We start from the raw sequence: 14,921 nt of genomic DNA on the forward strand, positions 1-14,921 counted from the left end.
AAATATGACTGCTATTTTCTCAGCCTGCCCATAAAAGCAGGGTAAATATTCCAACCTTAACAACTTGTTAGCATCCAGTCTGCCCAAAGAGCTGTAGTGGGCTTTACGAAGGACACCTGGTCTCTCTCCTTAGTGCTTCCAATCTAATTAAAAAGATAACATCCATGTTAGGAAAGAAGCACTACACTGGGCTGCCTTAGGAAGAAGCCCACAGGACTTTGGGAGAGAGAGCTGCCTTGCTACATGTAGGCACTTGGGGAAGAAACAGAAGGATGGGTAGTCGGTCAGTTGCATGGATTGATGGAGGGTAGCTGGTAGGTGGAGAGACCTGCAGGCATGCATGCATGCACCAGTGTATCACAGTGGTTTTGAAATCAACTGGACAAGAGTTGCTGTTCTGACATTTACCAGCTGCATGACTTTAGGAGATTTAATTAACCCCTTCAAACCCAATTAAAATAGAATACTTGCCTTGCAAGCTTGTTGAGGGAATCAATTGTGACAAGGTTTGTGAAGAACCTGGCATAAGGCAGTCACTCAATAAAGAGCAACTATGCTTATTCATATTAGTAATGGCCTAGAACAGTCTCCTGGGGGATCTGACATTTGAGGCAGGCCTGAAGAAAGGACAGGATTGAGCAGAAGGAATCTGACAGAGGCAATCTGACAGAGAACTGTCTGATGCAAGCATGTGCCTAGAGAGGCCGGAGGCACGTTCCCTGTCACTGACAGAGGCTAACTGGAGCCCAGGTTTGTGGGAAAGGAAAACTGGAGCCTGTGTTAGAGGTCTTGGAATGCCAAGTTCTGGCTTTTCCCTGGACGTCAGCAGGGAATACTCAAGGTTCAGAAGGAGGCAGAAAGGTTCCTTCTGGGCCTTTTTTATTCCTCAGCCTGACGACAACATCCAGACTTCCTTTCAATTAGGAGGCTCTTATTTTTTTACAGTATTTACAGTTTTCTTACATTTGACAAGTAGCCCCTGGCCTTCCTGTGCCCAGGACAGCTGCAGGACTCCCACAGCCAGCTTTGTCCTCCATCCCAGGGGGGCAACTGAAGGGCTTCCATGCACAGAAACCCTCTCTGACAGTTCAGAAGCAAAATTTTAAAGATTAGCTGGCACAGAGGGAAACAAGGCCTCTTAAACCTCCTTTGTCAAGTAAATGCTACCTGTGATTCATAAGAGGCATCTCCATGACTCACACTTTGACCGGCTCTGTGGGGAAGACTGACTGCCAGCAGTTCTTGGGGCGCAGTTCCAGGCAACCAGAGGCCTTGGGTGGTGGGGAGGGGCAGGGCTTTATGTGACTAAGCAGACCACAGGGAGGCTGACACAGGGACCTAGACGGTGCTGGGAAGGTTTCCTTCCATAGGAGGCAGCAGAGCCAAGGGGAGCTTGCTGGCTTTGGTGCTTTGGGAAAACAAAGAGTATTAGACCTAAAGAGTGCCTGGACTTGAGCTGATCTTAACGAGTTGCTCAGGGGTCACCTTCAGGAAGTCTTCAAACTTAGGTGGGTATATGCATTTTGTGAGTAGAGGATCTATAGTTTTAATCAGATACTTTTGGTTCTCAGACTCCCTGTGTATCTTGAACACATCTAAACTCATTTGCTCAAAGAGCCTAGTTGAGCAACTTCCCTGAAGTCACTCCACGGGCGGGGAGGAGACACAGAGTAAAAGAAAAGTCTTCCGGGCCCTTTCTGCCCCCCTGGCTCCATGAGAGAGCCTAAAGTAAGGCAGCACACTGGGGTATTCTGAACAGGGTGCCCCAGAGAGGAAGTAAAGGTGCTGAGAAGGACTGCTTTGAAAGGCTTTACGTCAGCAGCCCCTCTCCTCCGCCAGGTCACCCCCACCCTCATACCCCCACGCACCTGGCGGGCTCACTTCCTGTTAAGAGGACCGTATGTTCTCGGTGACAGGCATTTGCACTGGGAGGACTGCTGAGCCCTGCTCACTGATTATCAAGTGCATGGCAGGGAGGGGGCAGGATTGTGGCTGAGTTTCTGGCCCTCTTGGCCATATGCTCAGGGGAAACAGCAGATTGAGAGTGAGCAGGAAAACGGGAGCACCCCAGGTGAGTCACTGTTGCCTTTTTTCTTTCCATTTATTTGGTGGCTGGTTGTCACTTTGACCTCCCCTCTGTAGAACATTGTCACAGTTACAGTAACAAGGAGTCTGTACTCAGGAGGCTGAGAGCTTGGGTTTGCAGCCTGGCTCCAGCGGAGCGTGCTGCTGATAGAACTTCGGGCAAGTGTCTTACCCGTCCAGACCCGGGTGGCCCCACATGTACAACAGCAGGCTAACATCTGCCTTTAGCAGAGACACGCATGTGCCAGCTGTCCACACACAGCCGCTGTTCTTCCCAGCCCAGCCTCCTTGCTCTTAGGATTGCTGTGTGATTGAATTCTCTGGCAAATGGAATGGGAACGGAAGCCACATGCACAAATTCCAGGCCTGGCCCATAGGAACTTCCTGGGTGATCGTCCACATTTTCCTTTTTCCCATCTGCTGGCTAAGGGTGCCTAAAGGACTTTGAAGCCCTGAGGGATGATGGAGCCACTGGATGGAAGGAACTTGGGCCCCTCAATCACCAGTGTGGGAGGCTACCTGCCAAGCACCTGCACTTAACTATTGCTTGAGCGAAAAATAAACTCTTATGGTGTTAAGATACTGAGAGTCTAGGATGGGTTTCTATAGCAGTTAACCTACTTCATAAGGTTGTCATAAGAATTAAATTAACATATGCAAAGCTCCTGAAAGAAAGCTCCTAGAACATATATAATAACATTGATATATATATATATATATATATATAGAGAGAGAGAGAGAGAGAGAGAGAGAGAGAGATGAGCTATACACATTGGTATTGTCATGTTAGATGGCTGGATAGACAAATATGTATTGAGAGAGAGAGAGACCCAGAAAATTATCTTTAAGGGTTGCAAAGTGATATGTAAGCCAAGATTTGAGAAGGTGAAGGAGCAACGTATATGCAAAGCTGAGGAAGAAGATCCTAGAAGCAAGAAACTTGGGCTAAGAGCAGGCCCAGTGTATTGAAGGGGCAGTAAGGAGTATGTGTCTGGCATGGAATGAGTAAGGAGAAGAGTCAGACAAAATGAAGGCATGAGGACCGTCAGATGAAGTTTGGGTGACCCTGAACAAACTGGGAAGCCATTGGAGAACTCCCGTTAGAGGAATGGCACGACTGACACGTACTGAAGTGATCGCTCTGGTTGCTGGGTGGAGAACCATCTAGAGGGGGCAAAGGCAGAAACCAGGAGACCAGTAAGGAGCCTAAGATAGTAACATGAGCAACAGGTGATGGGTGATGGCAACTTAGACCAGGGTGGTCCACTGGAAATTCTGGATATAGTTTGAACATAAAGCCAAGATGATTTTCTGGTTGACTGGATGTGGAGCATAAAAGAAGAATCAATAGTAAGTCCATAGTTTGAAGCCTAAAAATATAAATGATGGAGTTGTCATTTAATGAGATGGGATAAGAACAGGTTTATTGTGGGAAGATTAGTAGTTTCCTTTTTGGGTGTGTTAAATCTGAGATGTGTATCAGGCATCCAAGTGGGTATGTCAAGTATGCAGTTGGAATTCAGGGGAAAGGTCCAGGCTGGAGATGTAAATTTGGAAGTTGTCAGCATATAGATGGCATTTAAAGCTGTGAGACTGGCTGACATCAGAACACGTGGACAGAGCAGACATCAAAGGGCTGAGACCTGGGGACCCCATGCTAAGTGGTCTGGGGGATGAGAAGAACCAGCAAAGGAGACTGTACAGGAGGAGCCACTGCAAGAGATGAGACCCTAGCAGAATATGGGTCCTGGAAGCCAAGAGGAGAGTTTCCAGGAGAAGAGACTCCATCAGATTCTGCAGCTGTCAAATAAGCTGAAGGTAGGTAATTAATCACTGGACTTAGTGACATGGGAGCTAGTGGGGAATTTGGCAAGAACAAAGTGGTAGCAAAGGACTGATGGGGCAGTTTCAGGAGAGACTAGGATGAGGAGAAGTAGAGACAGTAAATGGAGACATGAGTTTCAAAACCTTTGTAAGAGTTTTTCTATAAAGGAAGCCAACTAAAGGGGCCATAGCTGGAGAATATTGGGTCAGGAAAGGGTTTTCCTTAAGATGGGATAAATTACATCATAATTGTACCAGAAAATCAAGGGTACATTGGTAGAAGCAGCCTGCGAAAGCATGAAATTTCTTTGAAATCTAAATGATTCACATCGACTCTCCTTTTCACTCTGAAGAATATCCATTTTAATTTATAAGTGATCTATTCTCTCTGCAATACTGTGACTTGTAATATGAAGTATAGCAGTACATCTATTTGGTCTCCCTCCCCTTTTCTGGCACAGAGATCCTAAAACTCTTGGAATTTCCTAAGCGATGAGAGCAACAAAGGTTTCTTTTGTTGTGTTAATGAGGCAACTTTTGAAAGCCCCTTGAAACCAAAGGATGGGGACTGGTTGCTAGGGGACCCAACCATCTGATTACAGAGTTGGGCCTTTCAGTCTCACCCCCAAACCCCAACCTCTGGGGAGGGGAGAGGGTTGGAGGTTGAAGCAATCATCAATGGCCAATGACTTAATCCATCATGACTCTAATGAAGTCTCTGTGAAAGGATGGAGTTGGGAGAGATTCCAGGTAGGTCGGTGACTATGTGGAGATTTGGAGAGAATGGCAGAATGCAGAGAGGGCATGAAGTTCCATGCACTTCCTCATACTTGTCCTATGCATCTCTTCCTTCTGGCAGTTCCTGAATTATATATTTTTATATTAAGCTGGTAATATAGTAAGTAAAACTCGGAGGGGTTTGTTGAAACCAATCTACAGATGGACAGTCAGAACACAGGTGACGATCTGGACTTGCGATTGGCATCTGAAGTGGGTGTGGGGCAGCAGTCTTGTAGGACAGAGGCCTCAACCTGTAGGGTCTGATACTCTCTTCAAGTACTTAGTGTCAGAATTGAGTTGAACTGTGGGATACCTACCTGATGTCTGAGCATTGCTTGGTGGTGTGGGGAAAAAAAACCCACACAATAGAATCCTAACTGGGAGCAGAATCTTACTCCTCAACTTTGAGTAAAATTGACCCTCCAATAAAAATATGCTATATTTGTCCTACTGCACCCTGCAAGTACCACAAAGGCTATACATGTCTGATTCTGTTCAGATCACGGCCTCCTGGCTGGTTAGCCAAGCTTTCTAGGCCCTCTGCACCCTGACCACAGCTCCTTCCTTAGCCTCCCTCTTACTCCACCCTAACAAAGACCCTCTAACCCTGGTCAGACTGGCCTCTTTGCAGCCTTCCTGCCTTTCTACGCAAATGGGCCCATTACCGAGGTGGTTCTGTAACCAACATATTAAGCAATTCTGAATTTCCTCCAAGTCAAAAAGTTCAAATTCAAGCCAACTTTTAAGTAAAAAATGTTATTTTTTTCTATTACGACTAAAAAATACCAACGTTTAATGGACAACCAGAAGACTTGGAGAGCCATATAAGGTGGAAGTTGCATGCCAAAGAGGCCAAAGGAGTGGGCATTTCCAAGAAGGAGAAAGTTAGGAACGGAGAGGGATGCAGCCAGAAGGATGCGGAGACACAGAGACCGAAAGTGTGGAGGGTGACCATGTAAATGAGGAGAAATAAGTTTCCTCCTACCCTTCTAGGTTCTTGGCTGAATAAAAAGACAGATGAACAGGAGAAAAATAAAATTAATTATGCACATAAGTAAGAAAGCTACGTAACTGAAAGGCAGTCAGGCAACTGAGGATTATATACCATACTGAGCAAGGGAAAGGGATAGGGGTCCATCCGGGGCTTAAAAAGGGAAGGAAGGCAATTCACAGGAAGATGAGAAGATGGAAAGTTAGGTAAACAAATGGCTGCCTTACCATGCAAATAAGTCTCTCAGATGAAAAGGTATCTCTGGTAATAGCTCTCTAAAAGCTGTCTTCCTTGTACAGGCCCCCTTTAATTTATTTTAGGCAGTTGAAGTGTAGGTAAAAACTTTTCCTGAGTCTGCTGGGTCTTAAACGCCTTCAGCTTAAAATAATCCTTATGCCAAAGGAGCATATTTTGAAGGTGCGTATTCTGTTCCTCTTCAACTGCCAGTGGTGATTTGACCTCCTCAGCCAAGGGATATTCAGGGACCACATGGTCTGTGTCTACCAGGATTCCCCCTCTGGAGTATGACAGAAGCCCAAATCAAACTTAACAAACAAATGTGGGAATTTTCTCACATAACTAGAATGTTCAAAGCAGGTGATTCATCTCCAGACATGATGAATGAGGATTTAACAGATATCATTAAGAATCCATGTCTTTGTCTCTGTGTTGCTCTGTGTTGACTCATTCTCAGACAGGCTCTTTCCAGCGGCAGCAAAGACAGCCTCCAGCAGCTCCAGACTTTGTTTCATAGCATCTGAAACCTCAGAAGGACAGAGAGACTTTTTCCCCAGTAGTTCTAGCAAACTAAAGATTTGATGGGCCCGTTTTGGAGCATGTGCCCATCTGTGGAAAAATAACAGTGGCCAGATAGATGAGGAACTCTGACTAGCTAGACTTGAGCCGTGTGCCTCCACCTTGGGCTTGGAGCTGAGATCTAGAGTGAGGATGAGGGAGAGGTTGTCCCCAGGCAAAACTGATTTCGGTTGCCAAAAACAAGGGGATGCATAATCCAGGAGCAAAAAGATGTCCATTCTGTATTACTATGTTCTATTTACTTCTGAAGGAAGAGTTCCTATTTTAGTCAAGAATTATTGTTACTCAGCTATTCATATTTTGGGTGCTTATTTTATTAATGCTTTAGAACCTGAAATTAAGTTTTTAAAAAGTAAGAAAATAAGATGAAAATGAAACTAAGAACATGAAATTAATAAAGACAAAATCTAACGTTACTGAAGTGGAAATCAGCAAAATGATGAAAGGATAAATAAATCCAAAATTGAATTAATTGAAAAGACTAATAAACATTGCACGATCTTTATTAAGGATAAAAGAGAGCAAAAGATGTACATTTACAAATAAAAAAAACAAAATCACATATACAGAAAAGATTAAGTCATAAATGTGTACATAATTGAAAACATAAAGGAAATGTATGATTTTTAAATAAAACATCAAAGTAATCAAAAAAGAACTAGAAAAATCAAATAAATATCAATTATCAGAGAGGAGCTGATAAAGGTGACTTTAAAACCACCCTTGAAATAGGCATTAGTACCAAATAGTGCCACAGTTGAGTTTTACATTTAAAAAATTGGTAATTAGTGTTAGCTAATGCTATGGTGGTGATCATCTCACAGTACATAAATGTATCAAATCAATACATTGTTACACCTGAGACTTACACAATGTTCTATTTCTATAAAAAAAATTTTTTTAAAGACTAATTACTTGTTACCTAAAAATTGTAGGCCATAGAAAAGCGTAAAAATTTACATTATTTAGTACTAATAGAATCGATCAATTGTGTGTGAAAAAAAATTTTTTGTATCAGCCCATGGAATCCAGCAATGAATCAAAAGAATAAAAAATGCATGGTTAAGTGACATTTATTCTAATAATTCAAGATTAACTTAGTATCAGAAAATCTTAACATAATTATTACTATAACACTTTTCCAATTATCTGTTAATGCTTAACAAATGACCCCCAAACCTGTGCTTATATAAATAACAATGTATTAATTTCTCATGGTTCTGTGGTTTGGATGAAATCCAGCAGCTGGGAGGTTCCGCTCTATCTGGTGGAGCTGAGTCACTCGTGTGGTTGTCTCTGGGAGTTCAGTTAGGGCTGGAACATCCAAGGTGTCGTCTCATCCTTTAGTAATTCAGTTCAAGCTTCATTATGGCATAGTGACTGGCTCCTAAGGGGGAGTGTTCCAAGAAGACCAATTCCATGTGCAAGTGCTTATCAAGCTCTGATTGCATTGTGATTGTTAACATCCAATTGACTGAAGTTGCACAAGGAACCACATAGAGATGGAAATACTGGAATGTGTAGTTCATTGTGGTCTCCAATGTAAAAGTCTACCAAAATATTAAGAGAAAAACCAAAGAACCCTATTAATGAATGCCAAAACGTATTTGGTAATATTTAGCTAAATTTCTAAAACAAAAAAGCAACCCTTAGGTAAAGAGGTGTGGAAAACAAAAATAATATTTTATATTGAATCACATGAAATGACTGTTAAACTCTTTAGACCTATAAAACAATTGCATATGGATAAACCTAGTATTAACCTAAATGGAAAAGTCTAAAGCCATAATTAAAATCAAGAACTTTAAAGCCATAATCTTAATTATTTGTTAACCTTGTTTTGGAATTCTAAAAAAATGCATTGAGACAGAATATGAAATAACTGGCATGAATGTTGAAAGAGTCTAAAATACTCCTGTTTGCTGATGATATGGTTAGATGCCTAGGAAACCCGAGATGGTCTCGTAAAATAATGCCAGAATTAATAAAGAAACTGAATGTGTTCTCTCTTCTGTCAATAAGTACCTGAAAGAGAAAATGGGAAAGATGTTTCCTTCACAATAAAGTCAAAACATTTTTAGAAATAAATTTAATAAGAGGGACACTTAAATAAAACTATAACATCTTAACAAAGTATCTAAACCAAAATCTTAACAAATGGGAAAAACATTCATGATCTTGGTTGAGAAGACATTATTTATAAGTTAATTCTCCTAAAATTAAGTTATAAATTTAATGAAATTACAATTGGAATGACAGCAGTATTGGGAAGGTGGGAATTGGATAAAATTATCTTAAAAGTTATACAGAAGGATGAATGCCTGGGAGTAGCTAAGAGAAAATTTTGAATAGGTAAAGATTTAATATAAATTAAAATTAAGGGGAAAAAGTATACAGTGAAAGCTTTTCTCCCATCCTTGTGCCACACCTGCCCAGTTCCATCTTATCCATGCCATCTGTATATACTTCCAGAATTTCTCTCTATATATATGCAGATACAAATACAGAATCTTGCTTTTTCCATATTTTTACATAAAAGGTAAAATATTATGCACTCTGAATCTTGTTCTCTGCTTCCTAAGATACTTGTAGTATAAGAAGAGATTTTTTTGTCCTTTATTATGTAGCTGCTTCATGGTCCATTGTATAAATGTACCAGATTTATTTAACTAGTCCCCTATTATGGAATGTTGAGGTTCTTTCTAATATTTTGTTACTACAAGCAGTGTTGCAATGTGTGTATACAAAACACCTTTTCTCCTTACTGAAAATAAATCTATAGAATAATTTCCCAGAAGTACAATTGCCAGGAATATGTATTTGAAATATTGCCAAATTGCCTTATATATGGGTTATGCCAAGGGGTTATGCTTTTACCAGAAATGAATAAGAATGTGTTTGCCTATGGCCTCAACAATATGATGTGTTACCAAATTTTTGGATTATTGCCAATTCAAAAGGTGAAAAATGTTCTCATTTGTACTTTTTCTTCTTAGTGAGATCGAGCATCTTTTAAAGAGCCATTTCTATTTTCTTTTCAAAAACTATATTCTTTGCTCATACTTCTATTGGGTTGAAGGACAGACAAATGAATGAATGTAACAAAATAGAGAGCCATGAACAGAACTAACCATGTATTTATAGTTTCAAGTAGGACAAAAGTGATTTTTCATATCTAGAAAAGGGAATATATAGATGCATACAACAGATCTGTGGTTGCCTAGGCTAGTGGGTAAACAAACACATGAAAACTTTTCAGGCTGATAGAAATGCTCTAAATGGGATTGTGGTGATAGAGAATCCAAAACTCTATCAACTTATTCAATTACTGAGAATGGGTGAATTTTATGGTGTATAAATTATACCTCAACAAAAATCACATTAAAAAGTGATTTTTCAATCCACTGGGGATGGATTAGGTATTAAATAAGGATGGTAGAATGACTACCAGAAGATAAAAAAGAAAGATAAATCCAGCCAAAGAAAATAAAATACATCCTTCTCTTACCTCATATGCAAAAGTAAATTCTAGGTATATTAAAATCCTAAAAAACAGCAATAATATTGGAGCATCACATGTAAAATCTGTGGTGGGTGAGAGCTTTTTAATGAAGATTGGAAACTTGGAAGCTATAAAGGATATAGATACATATTTGACCAAATAAAATGAAAAGCTTTTGTTTGGAAAGAGACCATAAACTAGATCAGCAAATAAATACTAGACTGAGGAGCAGGGGAGGACTGGCAATTCAGAGATCAGACAGAGGGCGAATAGCTATAATATACAAAGAACTCTTACAAAACAAATAAATCAGTGATAAACACAACAGAAAACTGAGACAAAGATATGAACGGGCAATTCACAGAAAGCAATTCCAGGTGGCAACGCATGTATGAAAAGAGGTTCAAACTCATACGCAATCAGGATAACACAATGAAACATCAATTTACACAGATTAGATGGAAAAATGAGAGAACAACAATCCTTTTTGCTAAAGGGGATGTTGGAACTTCAGTACATTTCTGGTTGGAAATATATATTAATGTAATTTTGGGGGAAAGCAATATGGCAACATCTGTTACAATTAAAAATACATATGTCCTTTACCCAGAAATTCCACACTTAGGAATCTATTCCTAAGGAATGAAAGCTTCAAACCCTAAAGTCATATTTAAACAGAAATTACGGGATTACATTGTAAACAGTGGTAAACAGTGGTTAAAAAAAATTAAGCTGGAAACAAAAGGAATATTAACTGTATGGGAATAACAATATGAATTATAGTAGTGCTACACCATAGAGTTACACGTGACCATTAAAAAGAATGAATTGGAGTTAACCTGGGTGAATTAAGAGGGATTCCATTAGGGCTTAGAGAAAAAAAGCAAGATACAGAAAAATACAAAAATACTAAAACAATGGTAAGCATCTTATGCAGACAGTCCCTAACTTATGATGGTTTGACTTAATGATTTTTCAACTTTATAATGGTGTGAAAGTGATATGCATTCAGTAGCAACCATACTAAATTTTGAATTTTGATCTCCTGGGCTCACTATGTGGTATGATGCTCTCTTGTGATGCTGGGCATGATCATGAGAGTAAACAACTGATAAGACTTAAAACCATTCTGTATCCACACAACCATTGTGTTTTTCACTTTCAGTACAGTATTCAATAAATTACATGGTATATGCAGCACTCTATTATAAAATAGGCTTTGTGTTGGATGATTTAGCCTAACTGTAGGCTAATGTAAGTGTTATGAGCATGTTTAAGGTAGGCTAGCCAAGCCATGATGTTTGGAGGGCTCGGTGTATTAAAAACAGTTTCAACTTGTGATGGGTTTATCAGAACAACCCCATTGTAAGTGGAGGAAGACCTATCTGTATATGTAGCTGTATAGATGTACACTGATGTTTACAGATCACTATGTGAACACGGAGAAAAAATAGTGTAAGGATAATGTCTTCGTCTGCTTCAGCTGCCATAACAAAATACCATAGACTGGGTAGCTTAATTACAACATTTATTTCTTAGTTCTGGAGGCTGAAGTTCAAGATCAAAGTGTCAGCAAACTTGGCTGTTGGTAACTTGTCTTCCTGGCTTGCAGATGGCCTTCTATCCTCACATGACTGAGAGAGGAAGCTCTGATGTCTCTCCTTCTTCTTATAAGGACACTAATGCTATTATGGGGGTTCAATCCTCATGACCTCATTTGATCCTAATTACCTCCAAAAGGCATTATCTCCTAACACCATCACATTCAGAGTTAGGACTTCTAGCTTATGAATTTGGGGGTACATACACATCTAATCCATAACAGATAAGGACAAAATCATCTATCAGGTTGCCTAGGGGAGCAAGGTGGCATTGGGGTGGCTATGGGAAAACTAAAAAGAAAAAGGGCAGGGGAGAAGAAAATAAATTACAAACTTATCTGCTAAAATAAAGATGTATCTTTTATCAGCAGATTTTCAGTGCTCCTGACACATAGCTGTTGCATAGAAGATTGCCCCCTGTTTTCAAAATGGAGAAATATGGAATCAAAGAGGGTTATTTCCTGAGCAAGGACTCCAGGGCAAGGCAATTACTGGACCATAAATACCACCAAAGCCTACTGACTTTCCCAAGGCTTGAATGGGAATCATTCCCAGATAAATATAACTAAGTCATTGGCATGATTTGATGAATGCAAACATATAGATACGAAGGCTTGTCTTCACAGATGGAGTTTGAAACTGTGCCTAAAGAGAGTATCCAGTCACCTCGCTGGGTAGAGGGAAGGTGGGTGTCTCTGCATTTCTGAAAGGAACAGAACAAATGAGCGTATGGCTGGAGTCACATGAATCTGCTCCATGGTCTCGATCGCAGTTGTCTCCAGCCCATTTGTGGCAAACAGTGCCTTTGGAGGATTAACAGGGAGTAGGAGTGGGTGAACAGATGCAACAGATCAGAGAGGAAATCTGTTCCTGGGTGGCTCTTGGCAAGCTGTTGGGAGTTCTGGCAGAACAAGGGACGAAGAGGATGGCTGGGCACAGGAGAGGGAAATGTCTATTTTTCATTTTTGATTTTGCAGGGCCTTCTGACCAAGAACCTTTACTGTTCGCAGGTCTTTGGCAAACTTCAGCTGAATTACAAACAGAAGGAAGGGGGGGACATTGAAGTAAGAAAGATGGAATTTTCTGGAATTCAAGTGGAATTCAATGGGCTGTCTCAGTTTCTCATTCAGTCCACTTGTCTCTGAGGGCCCAGGGATCTAACTCCTAAAAAAATGGAACAAAATAAAACAAAGAAACAAGCAGCATTTTTCTGTGTTATTAAAAATTTACAACTTGTGATCTCTGACAGTAGATCATGGGCAATTCCCAGGGAAGTCTATCTAGAATGTGACTCCCTCCCAAGCTGTTCACCTGGGGGAGCTGTGGACCTCAGCTAAATTAAAAGCCCTTCTTGGCCTGAGCAGCTGCAGAAGGGGTCAGCCCAGGTTTGCAGGGCCGTCTCTCTGCTTCCTTGACCACAGCCGTTCCCTATTTTTCGGCACTCCACTCCTAGCAAGCAGCGCGATCATTGGAGCTCTTAAATAAACGGGAAGCAGCAGACACTGCCCAGAGGGTAAGATTTATTTTTATTTAGAAAGGTTGAAGAGGAAAAATTTAAATCCAATTTAAATATTTATGTAAAGAGGAGATGCACAGACAGGCAAAACATTCTAACCTAGACTCAGGACAAGAAGCTGAAGATTGCTCTTCTGAAGTAAGCCATAGACAAATGTCCTGGCTGAAAGAAAGAGAACTTGGGGATCCAAGAAATTCAGGAAATCTATTTATGGTTTGAGATCAGGTGGCCCAGCTCCTCAGATGCTCAGCTGGACTTGCCATGAGACTTTGGGCAGATTAGCTGCTTGGAGCCTTCTGTTCTCATCCGTTACAGGTTGGGGGTCGGGGGAGGTATCTATCTCACAGAATTCTTAGGAGATTAGAACAATAAGGAATATAAAGTGTTTACACCTAGAAAGTGCTTAATGCAAGCAAGCTGTTACCACCTAAGTCTACACTAGGGTTGTTAAAGCTATAGGCTCCTGGACCCTCTCATATTAAGACTCAGGGGTCTGAGGTAAGGCCCAGAAATCTGTATTTCTAACATGCACTCCAGAGTTTTCTATTGGGCAGCCAGACCTGGGGACCAGGGTCCCCACCCATCCAAGTAGAAGTAGCCCCAGGGGTCCTTATGCAGATACAGTCCTGGCTTCAAAGACTGTAGGACCTTAAAGACTTGTGAAATTTAGCACTTCCTCAGGCTGTGACTCCTGCCCTGCCATCTTCCCCAGCTCCCTTGTGGCATCCTTACTCACCCAGTTGCTCAGGCTGTGCACTGGCGATTTCTCTCTCCCACTTTCCCTTTGCATCCATCAGCAAGTGCTGGCAGCAGAACCCTGAAACCAGACTGTCCTCCCGACCTCTGCCCCTAATGCTCAGGTTCCCAGCTTCCTCTCGCTCAGCTGCAGACTGTTCTCCATGCACAGCCAGAGACCTTTATGAAAATTAAATCAGGTCACGGAACCTCCATCTACGACCTGCAGGCTTGTGGCTGACTCAGGGCCTTGGCACTGGCTCTTGCCTCTGGCTGGAACACTAGTCATCGCTCCACCTGCTCTCCAGCCCTCCCCCAGCTGCTCCTTCTCCTCACACTTGCATGCTACCTCCTCAGAGAGGCCTGCCCTGACTTCCACGGCCCAAGGAAACAGCTCTGTGACCTTTGACAGGTTACTCAGCTTTTCTGGAACTCAGTATCTCTATCTATAATGTCGGGATAATAAGACTACCTACCTCTTAAGGTCACTATGAGGATTATGAGTCTAAATGCATACTTTAAAAACATTAAAAACAATTTTTTTCCAGTTTTATTGGTGTAATTGATATGTAACATTGTATTCATTTAAAATGTATGGCATAATTATTTGATATATGTATATATTGCAAAAGATTACCACAACAAATTTAGTTAACATCTATCACCTCACATAGTTACAAATTATTTTTCATGTGATGAGAATTCTTAAGATTTATTCTTTTATCAGCTTTCAAATATGTAACACTGTATTATTAACTATAGTCTGTACATTATATCCCAGAACTTACTTATCTTAAAACTGGAAGTTTGTACGTGTGGATAAAATGAAAGTTCCTGTGGCCAGGATTCTCACCTGGCCCTGGTCGGCCAGCTCACTACACCTGTGTGGGCAATAGGTTGCTACTGACTCTATATAAAGAGCTCTGCCCAGTGCTCTGGGCAATATGGCTGCAAGGCTGCAGGAGGGCAGAGCAGAGGACAAAGGGCCAGAGGCAGAGACTGGCTTGCTGCATGCAGACTCGCTCTGAGTGGATGGGATTTTAGTGATTGACCTACCCTGGAAATAAAGTT

General features: G+C 41.1%; 1 long non-coding RNA gene across 1 annotated transcript in view; it reads left to right on the forward strand.

Annotated features, from left to right (window-relative positions):
* The first annotated feature begins 1,915 nt into the window (after positions 1–1,915).
* LOC118920124 (uncharacterized) overlaps positions 1,916–14,921 on the forward strand; it is a 28,834-nt gene continuing 15,828 nt past the window's right edge. The window contains exons 1-3 of the long non-coding RNA XR_008997712.1: positions 1,916–2,071; positions 11,968–12,284; positions 12,577–13,112. This is a non-coding gene — a long non-coding RNA (uncharacterized LOC118920124). The remainder of the gene's footprint in view (positions 2,072–11,967; positions 12,285–12,576; positions 13,113–14,921) is intronic.

Source organism: Manis pentadactyla, chromosome 5 (genome assembly GCF_030020395.1).
Source record: "Manis pentadactyla isolate mManPen7 chromosome 5, mManPen7.hap1, whole genome shotgun sequence".
NCBI lineage: Eukaryota > Metazoa > Chordata > Mammalia > Pholidota > Manidae > Manis > Manis pentadactyla.